The sequence below is a fragment of the Echinops telfairi genome, unplaced genomic scaffold, assembly GCF_000313985.2.
Source record: "Echinops telfairi isolate 266 unplaced genomic scaffold, ASM31398v2 ScPeMD7_70;HRSCAF=299, whole genome shotgun sequence".
NCBI lineage: Eukaryota > Metazoa > Chordata > Mammalia > Afrosoricida > Tenrecidae > Echinops > Echinops telfairi.
In genome coordinates, this window is record NW_022103968.1 from 21,021,896 (window position 1) to 21,034,198 (window position 12,303).

Consider the following 12,303-nt stretch of genomic DNA (forward strand, 5'->3'; position numbering starts at 1 on the left):
ATTGGACATTGATACTTTCACTGGCAGTTTATGAGCATCACAAGAAAATCAATACTGCCATTTCATTGTTATACATCATTTTGGACTAAAAGCACCATTTTTCAGGCTGAGTCTCACTCGTATTTCCAAATAACCTTCACCTGTGGCAAAAAAAATAAGTCACTCTCTTAAAAAAAAACCAAAAACCCTCAAACTTTTTCCAAATAACATTTTGTAGAGTCTGAGAGCCACTTCAAAATTGAGTGGTCTAAACCACTGGTGTCACAGGATTCTGATGATCCCTTTTAGGCTAAAACCCTACAGGGGAAAGTTTTCAATTAGAGGGTCTGATCCTGGGTTAAGTAGCCTTGTCCGGGTATCCCCTGGACTTCTAACTAGGTGGGTGTCTCTCTCAGTGACTCCATCAAGAAAGATGCCATTATCCATTCTAGTACAGAGGTCAGCCTCTGGAAGCCTATGAAGCATCACTATGAGTGAGAATCAACTGGATGATGGAGTTTTTGTTTTGGACATGGTGTAGTTCAATGCTGACCCGATTCAGAATCCTGTTTCTGCCACAGGGATTCTGTTTGTAGGTTACCCCCATATCTCAGAAGAGCTCTTTGGTTTTCTTTATCAGGTTTGAGAACCAGCCTATTTATTTATGTGTCTAAGATCAAGTTTCAGCTTCCTGCCCAGAATTCTGAAGGTTACCTCGTAGGGTGGAGGGGCTAATCTGATAGGATGGAATGAGACACAAAAACCTCAATTCAAATTCTAATGTCACCAAGTACTAGCTGCATAATTTTCATTAAGTTCTCTGGCTTCTCAGCTTCAGCGTCTTCCTTTCTTAAGAGACACATACTGTGTTAGGCTAAGTATTCCAGAGAAAGAAAACCAGGTTTGCTCATATATGTATAAGAAAATACCTTTATATCATGAAAGAAATGTATATCAACAAAGCAGACTTGCCTGGCCCAATTACAGACCCTGAGTCAGAGGCTACTTGGAGCCCCTTCAGACTCTCACTGCACCTTCCTGAGGAAGCAGGAAGGTAACAGGAAGCAAGGGAGGTCACCACCTGTGGGTGCAGAATTACACAGATCCAAGGTCGGTAGGAACATAGGAGGCCACTGCAGCTCCCACGTCAGAATGCTGCATGGACTGACAATCCCAGAGCCAGAGGCAGAATTTAGGCCAGCAGGAAGGTCAAGAGGGACAAGAGAGGGAGGACTTTTCCACAGAGCCTCTTAGAACAAGGCCACCACTTCCAGATGCCTTTACGCCTCGTCTGGATGGACAGGTTGGGCTCTACCCATACCTTCAGGCAGGTGCAGCAAAGGTCAGGCAAGTTAACAAAAATATCCAATCACCCCACTCCCATTCAGTCACACGAGGGCCTCCAAAAGTATGTGGAAAAATACAATGAAAACATCATGGAATTTCCCCACAAATATTTTGAAGCCCTTCATATGTATTTGTGTGTAAGTCTGGCGTTCCACTGGATATTGAACACTGAGACTTTGCTTCTTGGATGCTTCTGGATAAATTCGAAGTCCTAAATGTTTGATTAGTAGCTGAGTGCTTCTTAAAAGGTATAGAAGTAGTGAATCATGCTGCCTTGTAGAGTATGATATAAATTAAAATCAGTAAGATACAGTAGGGACCTGTATACAGTAATAGTTCTTATTCCTTTTTGTTTCTTTATAATCCTTAACTTTTGTCTCTGGGTTCAACTAAGCCCTTGATTTCAACCCTCTGCCAACATACCTAGTTCTGGGAGTTTAGTCATCTTCCTACCTTTCAGCGAGACATGCCCATTTTCCGTCTCCCTAAGGTGACACCAGGCTAGATCGTCACTGTCACTCTGCTGTTGAACACCAGCACTCTGTCTCTGAGCTATTCTCTGTTACTGTCCAGCCCATTGAGCATCTTACAATCTTTCTTTCCATGGGAGTCTTTAGCTATACCGCCTACTTTTTGTAGCATGGGATCTGGTGGGAACCAGGTGAGGAAGGTATGGATAAATCTGTGCAATGAATGTATCATTATCCCTAGAAACTTTGTTTAAAAACATTTTGGTATGGAAGGTGTGACATTGCATTATCTTCATATAACACGCACATACACACAGATGTAGGGCTGCTGATATTGGGACCACTTTGACCTACTGGGATCCTTGTAAACAATAACATGAAGGTCTCTAGAAAGCTTATATACCAAAGTAGAATAAAAATGAACACTTAATAAGCATTTACTAAATATTAGGACCTCCAAAGGACTGCAAATTTATCATTACAGCTAATGATGTAAGTGCTATTAAAAGATCCATTTCCTGTAAGTAGAACTGACAGTTAAAGAAATTAAATGACTGAAATCTGTGATAAGGAATAGTATCAAACCGAACCCATAGCCATCTAGTAGATTTTGACTCAGTGATCCAATAGAACAAAATGGAAGTGGTCCTTTGAGTTTCTGAGTTTGTAAAAGTTCATGGGAGCAGAAATGCATCTTTCTCCTTTGGACCCTGGTGCAGTTGAACTGCTAACCTTGAGATTAGCAGCCCAAATCCAAATCTGTTCCACCAGAAGGGCCAGCATTTTCTGCTCTCTCCTCCGCTAATGAACAGGGTGGTGTAGATCATGTTCAGATTCAGAGAAACCTCCGAGTTAAGCAGGCTGTGTTTTGGGATCTGGGATATGAGAGAGGGATGGAAGTTGGGACCAGGGAAAGGAAACTGCATTTGCAGTGACCATGGGATCAAACCAAGAAAGTTAAGGCTTTCTTGGAGGTCAAGGAACAGCTGAAGTTCAAGCTGGGTCAAGTGTCCAATGACAAAGGAAAGACTAGAATTCTGGAGTGAAATCTTGGGCAGCAGACTTCAGAATGAAGTGTCCCATGATAGAAAGGGAAAGAGAAGTCCACATCACCTCTTCCCTCCCTAGTCCCCCTTCTGTCTATGAAGTGTGGAATTTGAGGATGTGCATATAAGCTAGAACGGATGCTAATTAGAAGAAATGTTATCTTATTGCCATGTGAAGGCAATGTTCATTAATTAAAATGGAATTCGCTCGGTGACAGTAAAAATTAAAACAAGGGCCTTGGGAATATTATATCCCGAAGCGGAAACACTGCATAGTTATTTCTATTCTTGCACTACAATTGAAAATAAAAACATATCTATTATTTGAAATTATACCCACTCAATATTTTAATATGCTTGTTTACCTTCTCCTGGGAGAACTACCAGTTCAGCTTGAGCCTTTGTGAACTACCTGTTATTCTTGAACTCTGTCTCTGGGAGATATAAGGTAGTGACAATAGTTTTGTTAAACACCTCTTTGGAATGCTTCAAATATGCCCTTGACGATTCTGGTTTAGAAGCCAAAGCAACTATATCTACTTTTTCAATAAGTAAATGTATTTTAGAAGTAGGAGTGAGATTGAATGAAAAGCTATCTTTAGCTCTAGGAATAGAACAATGGCAGCCACAGAGAAGATCTTCCAAAGGGACAGTATAGCTCCCGTGTGTCTGACCTTCACATAGTCCCATAGTCTTAGCATCACTTCATCAAGATTCAATGTCCTAGAAAAAGAGCATCCAGTTCACCAAGTTTGTTTGGGTTTCCACTCCTGGGCTGTTCCAGGCATATTAGAGTTTAAATTATGAGCACTAATTTTGCTACCAGAATCACTGCCATTGAGTCAATTGACCCATTGATTCATAGCCATCCCCAGTGGGTTTCCGACACTATGACTATTTACAGGAGTCGAAAGCTTTCTCACCGAGCTGCTGGTGGTTTTGAACTGTGGACCATGATCATTGCAGCCCAACGCATAAGCACTATAACACCAGGGCTCCTAGCTTTGCTACAGATAACAGTGAAAGCTGAAGTCCACTTGAAGGGTCGCATACGTGGATTAAGAATTCAAACTCCATTGAATTCCTTTAACCATTAAACAGGAATGTGAACAGTCTTGCCCTCAGACACAGTGTTTCAGAAAACGGATTTCCACTAAAACCCCTAACCAACCCAGGGAGGGGTGGTCTCCCATAGAGGCTGGATTGGGTGCGGCCATAATAGAGATCATCCAATTAAGTGCCACAGATATGAGTCATGCTCTGACTGCCTTGGGTGGAGGGCCCTGGACTAATCTTCTATACATACCTGTACCCTCAAACACAGGGAAGGGAAGCAACATGGCTTCCTTTGTTCTTACTGGGGGAAAGTATCAAAAGTGACTTTGATTATCTTATGTCAAGAACTCACATGTTTGGAATTTAAACAAATAGAATATGGAAGGGCACTAGGATTAGGCATGGGACATGTTGAATGCCAACCAGATAGCAACAAATGCTTTTTCTCCTTCTAGAAAGAAAAAAGATTTGTAACAAATGATATACCAATATATAGTGATGGCTTTATAGTTTTCATTATATAATTTGCTATTATTGGATGTTATTGAGTCAGTTAGACTCACAGCAACCCCATGTGGCAAAGAAGTGCCCCACAGGGTTTTCTTGGTTGTCATCTTAACCAAAAGATGAACCCCATGTCTCTCTCTTGAGCCCCCGGGTTGGGTTCCACCCACTAACCAATTGGGTAGCAACAATGTAGAGCAATTAACCATTTACACCAGGGCCCCATAAGCATGCACACATTTACACACACACACACACACACACACACATATTCACATATGCATACAAGGGGCTTCAAAAATTTAGTGGAAAATTAAATAAAAGTAATAGAACTTTCCCACAAATTTTGGAAATGCTCACATATGTATATAAACATGTGCATATATATATGTGTGTGTGTGTGTGCCTATATTTGTAAATGCATATATATAATGTATAAGTTCATGAGAATATATTCTTAATGAACCTTATTTCAGTTATGGAACAGAAACTGTCCATGTGCAATAATTTGGCACTGCGCTCTTTCACAGGTGGTAATGCAAAACAGAGCTTCAAACTGATTTTCTTTTAAAGTAGAATTGTCCCATAATGGCTTTCTTCGACAGAAAAAGCCTGCATACATAATTGAGCTCACCTGGGGAAGGTAATTCTGAATTCTGCCAGAGCAGGAGGCTCCTCTGATGAATAGATCTTTATAGAACATTTCATCTCAGATCGCATTACCTCATCAGATGATTTTTCCTTGAGAGCTGAGTGTGCCGGGAACCTTGTTCCCCATGTGTGAGCGTGTATGATATATTTCCTTAAATATTTCTATCTACGTACAGTGTTGAAGTGATGCTACAGAGATGCTATTGCAGACAGACTTGAAATCAAACACAATATTTATTGTTTGCAACAAAGCATGCATGCTACTTCACCCATAACTAGAATGTTTTACATTATCTTAGTCCCAAATAATGAAATCGGTTTTTATTGGCTTGTTTGCTTTTTCAGTACCTGCTAGGAACACCTACATGTTTTAAGATCTACTTCTAGCAGTGAGGTTTTCCCATGGTACATCGTACCCTTTCCAGGTACCTAGTGGCGCAGTGTTTGAGCATGCAATCTGATACTTGCTATCTTCGTTGTCTTACTTGTGTGTCCTACAAGTGGGTCACATCCCTTGTCTTAGTCCAGAACTTCCTGGCATCTCTTGAGGTCTACTGATAAGGGCTTGTCTGGCCAGATAACTTAAGGAAATTGATGCTTTTATTTACCGTTTACGTGTTTGCTTTATAAACACCAAATATGACTTCGCCTTCCTCTATGCTAGTCAAGAAACCTCAATAGCTGGTAATTGGCTTTCTTGGGCACCATTGAAAATCTCCTGAGGGCTGACCATCAAAGGAGGCTAGGAAGCTAGAACCAAAGCTCAGAAACCACGGGGACAACAAGCCTAGTACCTATGGATCCTGCACTTGGGATTGGAGGATATTACAATCTTTTAATATTATATTAGTAAAATATTTTAGGATATGGAAATTTAGGAAAGAATTTTCAAACTGAACATATCCAACTTAAAAAATGAATAAAAACATTAAAATCAACATCTAGCTACTAATGAAGTGTTCCAAGGAAGAAAACGCCAATTTTTATCACGCAAACAAAACAAAATAAAATTGAAGGACATAGTTTTAAATAAAATAATGACCATTTATTTTAAATAAATTTAGCCTGATGTTAAGCATATCTTATTTTCTTATTTTATAAACAAGCATGGATAAACCCTTACAAAGCACCCATCAGTAAATACCACAAATTTAATGGTGAATCAAAGCAGCCAGACACAGAATAGTTCATACTGTGTGGTTCTATTTATGTAAATGACTAAACCAGAGAAACTTATCTGCACTGACAGCAGTCAGGATGGGGAGGAGGAGACGGAAAGTCCGGGGAAGAGAGCAGAGGCAGGCCATTTCTAAGGTATCAGTGTGTCCGTCTGGGTTGACTAGAGAAATGAAATTCGTAGACACTCATGTGTACAAGAAAGAGCTTTATATAAAGAGTGATTGTATATTGAGAAAACATCCCACCCCAGTCCAGATCAAGTCCATAAGTCCGATATTAGCCCATATGCCTGATACCAATCTAATAAATTCCCCTTCAGACTCATACAACCCATGCGATGGTGCTGAATGCAGGAAGATCACAGGCCTGTGGATGGAAAGTCTTGTGGATCCAGTGATGGTGGAAGCATCTCAGCATTGGCATGGGTCTCCACATGGCTCCTTCAGCTCCAGGGCTCTGGCTACATCAGCATTGCTCCATGAATCTTGTCAACAAGAATGTGTAGCAGAGAGAGAATGTGTGTGCCCTCCCTTGAGCTATTTATCTCCTTCATGCCTCCAAAATGAGGTCATCAAGCTGTGACCTGATTGACAGGCTAAACTCTACCCATTCACTCTTAATAGTCTCAAGTTGATACTACATTATGTAACTACCAAGTGATATGACACATGTGAATTCGGTGGGTAAAATTTCAGCAGACTGTACACTATTATATTTTTGTGTATCGTGTTTCAACTAAAATTTAAAATACTAGTATATTTTAAAAAGGGTTTGTTAATAGCTCAGTACAGACCTGAAGACATTTGGAAACTTTTGACATAGTTCAGTTTCCCTGGGACAGCTGGGAAAACTGAGGTCCGAGAGGAAAAATGTTTTATTCAAAGTTACACAACACCTAAGTGACTCAGCAGGAAACTAAGCGTAGGTCTCCTTGACTTTGCCAAAGCATCTTGTCAGCGTTGAGGCGTCTTCATCCTGAGGAAGCCACTGTGCTTGGGAAGTCTCTGTCAGGAAGAGTCCACTTTTCTGTTTAGGTACCAGGCACTCAGTAGGTATTGAGGCTTATACTTGCTGAGTGATACATAGACGAATATGCTGTCCTTCTGCCTCATCAGGATGCTGGAAAACTCTTTCTAGATAGCTGTATCCTTCAGACTTGCAAGGCTTTGGGTCACTTTATTACTATATTTTTTAAAAGATCTAATGTCTCCTTCATTTTCCTAAGGCAAACTCCTCTTCTTCAATATTTGAAGCTTTCCAATTCTTGTTATTTTCTTTTCTCACATTTGAACCTTCTATTCCAGTCTTGCAACTGGGTCCTTATCCTTTGCTTAGCGATGTATATGAAATGCCACTGAATTTTAAAGTTGACAACATATATACATGTTGCTGTTGTCCTTAAACGCATCAAGTCTATTTGGACTCATAGCGACCTAGGCGTAATAGAACAAAACATTGCCTGGTTCTGTGCAGCAGGATGCTCAGAATTGTTCATCTATTTGAGCCCCTTGTTGATCAACTGGTTCAAAGCATTCTATCAATGGTCTTCTTCTTTTTCACAGCCTTACTACTTTACTAAGCATGTGGTCCTTTTCCAAGTACATGTCCAAAATATATGAGAATAAGTCTAGCCATGCTTACTTCTAAGGAACATTCTCGCATACCTTGGTACTTGGCCGTCCATGGTACTTTTAACATTCCTCATTTGACAGCTTCAAGTTTTTCTCCATTCAGTGTAGTGTTACTTATCGGTCCAGTGTGAGTATTTTGCTTCTTTCACCTTAAGGTGCAATCCATATGGAAGACGGCAGTCGTTGATATTCAACAGCAAGTGCTACGTGTGCTTCTCCCTATTAGCAACCCAGGTTGGGTCATCTGCATATCTCAGGTTATTAATAAGTTTTCTTCATTCCTGATCCTGAGCTCTTCTTAATATAGTCAAGCTTCTTTGATTATTTGCTCAGCATGCAGGTTGAATAAGTACGGTGCAAGGGTACAACTTAACACATATCTCTCCTGATTTTAAATTATGCAGTATTCCCTTGTTTTGTTCCCACAACCGCACCTTGATCTATGTACAAATTTTACATGAGCACAATGTAGTGTTCTGTAATTCCTATTTTTCTCAAGTCTATTCATAGTTTGTTATAATCCATGCCATTGAATGCCTCAGCATAGTCCACAAAACACAAGTAAACATGTTTTCTAGTATTCTCTGCTTTCAGCTAAGATCCATATGACATCACCAATGATATCCCTTGGGTGGAAGTTACATAATCTCCTGTCAACTTGAGCGAAGGGGTATAGCCTGCCAATCGGGTCACAGCTTGATGACCTCATTTGGAGGTGCAACAGAGATAATAGTTCATTGGAGGCCAGACCAAGGCTCTCTCTGCCTTCCCTTTCCTGCTGTTGAGACTGTCAGAGCTCAAGGAGACATGTGGAGACCCAGGCCAACATTGAGCTGCTTCCACTGCCACTGGATCCATAAGACTTTCCACCCACTGGCCTGTGATCTTCCTGCATTCAGCATCATTGCATGTGCTGTGTGGGTCTAGAGAGGAATTTATGGACTAGTATCAGACATATGGTCTAATATCAGACTTACGGACTTGATCTGGACTGGGCTGGGATGTTTTCTCAATATACATTTGCTCTTTTATATGAGTGTCTATGAATTTGTTTCTCTAGTCAACCTTGACTAACACATCTTGTTTCATGCCCTCTTCTGATTTCTAGGAGCTTCCTGTCAATGTATGGCTGCAACTGTTCTTGGATGCTCTCTGGCAAAATTTTCCTTACAATGATATCAATGATATTTTTAGACAATGTGCGCCTTCTGTTGGGTCTCCTTTCTTTGGAATGGGTACAAATATGGATGTCTTCCAATAAATTGGCCAAGTAACTGTCTCCAAATTTCCTGCATAAATGAGTGCATGCTTTCATTGCATATCAGCATATTGAAACATTTTGTTGGTATTCTGTCCATTCTTAGAGTCTTGTGTTTGGCCAGTGCCAAAAATTATAGATAGGTAGATATAATTAACATAAACAAAATTAACACACAAATATATTTCCTCTCCTGGTTTCTATTAGTGAGTCATTGGGTAGCCACGATGAGCGTATGTGCTGAGCCCAACCCTTATGCAAGTATGGCTGGCCTCTCTCTCCAGTTACTCCTGGGGGCAAAAGCAGTGACAGAAGAGGGAGCAGAGTATCCTGGAATATAGAAGTGCCTGAGCAAGGTGCATTGATGGTTCTTGTCTGATGTACCTGACACATAGGCTCTATCCTAAAAGTGTTTATATAAATACTAATCTAAATCCATGTACATTCCAGAATATTCAATAAGAAGAAATCTGGCTTTGGAGCAGAAAATGCTTGACTTTATACTTATTGCTCTGTACCAGCTCGTTGACCCTTGGCCTGTGACTGTGCCTGTTTAAACCTGGAAAAGTCAACTCTCTTCAGCACAGCTTGGGATTGAGAAGACAGGGTCTGGCAATAAATTAAAATCTACCTCTCTTGAGTCCTGGCTATGTGATCTTGAAAAAGTCCTTTAACATCTCTGGGCTACAGTTACCTCATCCTGAGGAAATAGTGCCCAGGAAGATCTGCTTTGACATAAAAGATCTATTTATGTTATATAATACTATGAGAATTATTCATTACTTTCTGAGAGTCAGTGTTCTCATCTTTGAAAGAGAAAACTAATAGTAATTACTTATGAGGGATATTGTGTAAGTTTAGGGAGACAGAGTCTGAAGTCCTGGGCATAGAGTGGATGATGCTCAATTAATGACAGATGGATAGTATTCCAAGACAATATATGAATATGACTGGAGATAGTCAGAAACATGCCTCTCCACTGTATTGAGTTGACTGTATAGTCAGTGTGGTTTAATGCATAGATGAGAAAAAAATCAAACTCATTGCTATTAAGTCAATTCTGACTCATCCCTATGGAACAGAGTAGAACTGACCCTGTAGGTTTCTCTGATATGTAAATGTTTCAAACAGAAAGTATCCTCTTTATCTCAGGCAAAGGGAGAGGACTAGAGAAAACACTTTTAGTGGTTATTATGGGGAGATATATGGTGGGTAGATAGTAGATTTTTATGGAGGAATGAATTGTGCAAATTATTTTCAGAGTTGTTCAAAGGAAACCATTTCCATTAAAAAAGCAGAGTATTAGTAATTAAACTATAGATTGTAACTTTCCCCAGTCTATGCGGTTCTATTTTATTTACACCTATTTATAACAAGGTCATTTCCACTTCTATATTCTCTAACTTTATCCATTGATTCTCCTCATTTTCTTTTATAGATCTTTTTACAGGACTTACAAGTGAAAAAGATTGTAGACAAAGAATAATTTTGGCTTTAAGAAAGTGCTAGCTGCTATTATTTGAGCCAGAGTATTTCTTCTGACAATCTTAATTCTGTCCTGGGAGAGGAAGAGTTTCCCTACTGTAAGGTCCACAGAGAAAAAAGTAGGTTGGGGAAGGGGGCGCAGTTAAAAAAGAGAAGAAGCTTGCTATGGTAACTGAACTAATGAATGTTGGTAAACTTAATTTTATCAGCTCATAGTTCTGTAAGAGGTTAACAACTTTAGTTGTGAACATTTGTTCAATAAATGAACACCTATTGCATGCAATGCTGTTGAGTGCCCACTTTATGCGTAGAATTCACAAATATTTACTAATGGTTTTCCCATTTTAAAGATGAGTAGTGGTTTTTAGAAGTGCCACACGAGGCAAGGTGAATATTAGAATAATATCGCACCATCCTGTCTTAGTTGTGGAGAAAAATAGCTCAATCAATAGACGTTGAGTCAAACTCTTGAACACCTTGATATTAACCTTGAAAAGGTAGGCCAGGTCGGTGAAGAGATTTTGAAACTGTCACCTGAGGAGTGAGTAAAAGACCTTACAAACATTATCCTGGTGAGATGATTAAACAGGAGCAGACCTGGAAGTTCAGGTTCGAAATGATTTATATATGGAGGATTATTAGATTCCTCCCATGTAACTCCATGGGTCAGATTTAATGCTGATTCATTTATAAACTCGTTTATTCATTCAGCAAATACAGAGTACTGACTGAAAGCCAGACATTTTTATAAGAGCCACAGAAACAAAATGCACAGAAATCCATTAGAGGTCACTTCTAATGACTCCTCAAGTGATTTACCCAAGTCCTAGCTGTCTCATGCTAACCAAGGTCAACTCTGCACAGCTGCCCTGGTTCCACTAGTCCCGCTGGGTTGAGGGAGACTTTCTTTGAGACAGCGCTCTCCTCTCAACTTCTCCTTCAAACCTTACTCCCCTCATTCCCCACAGGTTTGTTCTGGACAACTTTCCCCGGCAAGCGTCCGTCATCTCTGCCCCAGCATCAACTGCACAGAGGTGGCTTTCGCATGACCCATGGAAGATGTAAACGGTAAAGAGAACAGACCATACAAGGTTTGCTGCAACTACTCAACCATTAAAAGAAAACAATGAACTTGATAATATTGGTGGCATTATTGATACAAGGTTGTCCAGTTCACACACATGCTCATGATCTGTCAGCTGCTTATTATAGATATTTTCTGATACAGCAGTGGTTCTCAACCTTCCTAATGCTGCGACCCTTTAATACAGTTCCTCATGTTGTGGTGACCCCCCCCAACCATAACATTATTTTTGTTGCTACTTCATAATTGTCATTTTGCTACTGTTATGAATCGGATGACCACTGTGAAAGGGTCGTTGGCCCCCCCAAAGGGGTCGCAACCTGCAGATTGAGAACTGCAGTGCTAGAGTCTTTTTTTTTTTTTTGCTGTGGTTTGAGTGAGATTTACGGGGCATATTAATTTCCTATTCAGCAATCCATACACATTTAGTTTCATGTCATTGATTGCAGTACCCACAGCACAACAGCACTTTCCCCACATCCGTTGCTCTTTCTGTTCATCCTTCCTTACGATCCACTCCCACCTTCTGAGGTTATCAGAGAGCAAACGCAGCCCTTTGGTTTCACTTGACTGAGTATTCTGAACAACAGGAACCTCCCTGGGATTTTGGTTC